This window comes from Petaurus breviceps, unplaced genomic scaffold (assembly GCF_028583685.1).
Source record: "Petaurus breviceps papuanus isolate PSGF00001 unplaced genomic scaffold, PetGlider_PUasm1.0 174, whole genome shotgun sequence".
In the NCBI taxonomy this organism is placed as follows: domain Eukaryota; kingdom Metazoa; phylum Chordata; class Mammalia; order Diprotodontia; family Petauridae; genus Petaurus; species Petaurus breviceps.
The window spans coordinates 76,583,379-76,584,682 of NW_027185761.1; the positions used below are offsets into that span (position 1 = coordinate 76,583,379).

The 1,304-nt window shown below is 54.5% G+C and overlaps 1 protein-coding gene across 1 annotated transcript in view; it reads right to left on the minus strand.

Moving 5' to 3' along the window:
* The window catches only part of STAC (SH3 and cysteine rich domain), a 67,430-nt gene that overhangs the window by 15,314 nt on the left and 50,812 nt on the right, over positions 1 to 1,304 (minus strand). The window lies entirely within an intron of this gene.

Sequence of the window (1,304 nt, forward strand, 5' to 3'; positions counted from 1 at the left end):
TGAATAAACACCTTAGAGATTTGAAATTCCAGGACTATTTGGACATCTAGAGGGAGAAATGCCTGCCGCACACAGGGCAAATGCTTGCTTGGCTAAACTGCCCCGTGGTGCTTTGGGCTGCTCACCCAGCTGATGGTTGAGCTCTGGCTCAGACCCCTGGGGAGGGTGCAGAGCCCAGCGCCGGAGCGGGTCTGATCGATGACGGCGCGATTCCGGGCAGCCCTCGGCGCACCCCGAAGAGAGCCCGGGAACCCTGCTGCCCGTCCTAGAGCCTCTGAGTAAGGAGGCTCGAGGGCTAAGGCCGGCCCGAGGGCCTTCCACACCGCGTGTCCTCTGCGCCTGGACTTGACCTGAGCCCAGGCCCAGTTTCTGCCCGAGGTTTCCCTGAATCACACCAATGTGGTTTGTGCATTCTGAATCGTTCATTCGTTCAACAAGCTCCTACTCTGTGCTGGGTACTGACGAAACTTATAGGTGCCTAAGATAGGTGTACTTTCAGCCTGGTAGGGAGAGATTAAAACATCTACCAGGTAAATCAGAGCTAGTAAAAGAGTGAGCTGATGGCGGAGGGTAGGCGTGCACCTGGGCAGACCAAGAGAAATTCTAACCGTGGAGGCAGGGTCCGAGTGGGGCCTTGAAGGACGGGCAGGCAATAATGATAACTCCTATTCCCGAAGCAGGGTGGCAGTGTTAGTATGATTACCCTCATTTTACAAAAGAGGAAACAGGATCGGAGAGGGGAAAAGACTTGTCCAAGGTCATAAGGCTAATAAGTGATGGGGCTGAGATTTAAACCCAGGTCTTCTGACTGCTACACCAAGCCCAGCTCTAGCATGTCCACTGTGGAGATGAGGAGGGGGAAAGGGAAGGCTGAAAGTGACAGCCGTGCTGGGGCGGGGGAGGTGTGGGGTGTGGGTGCAAGGCACAAGTGGGCAAGGCGGGTCACTGAGGGGCCATTGCATGGGGGTCAAATCCGGCAGGGAGAGCGTTCTCATCTCCTCGGCTGTGGCAGACAATCCGCCACAGGAGTCTTGGGGTTGGTGGTTTGTTTCTGGTTGGAAGCAGTGAGGACCCCTTGCAAACAACCCCGAAGGCATTTGGGAGTTCATTGAAGATGTACCCTCAGAAACTTGGGCTCCGAAATACAGCTGCCTGGCTTACTAAATCCTTTCTGAGGAGAATGTCAACTCCTTGGGACAGATTCTCTCTCTCTCTCTTCCTTCCCCCCATCTCTCCTCCCCTTTTTTCTCTTCCTCTTTTTCTCTCTGTCTCTTCTCTCCCTGTCTCTCTTTCCTCCCCTCTTT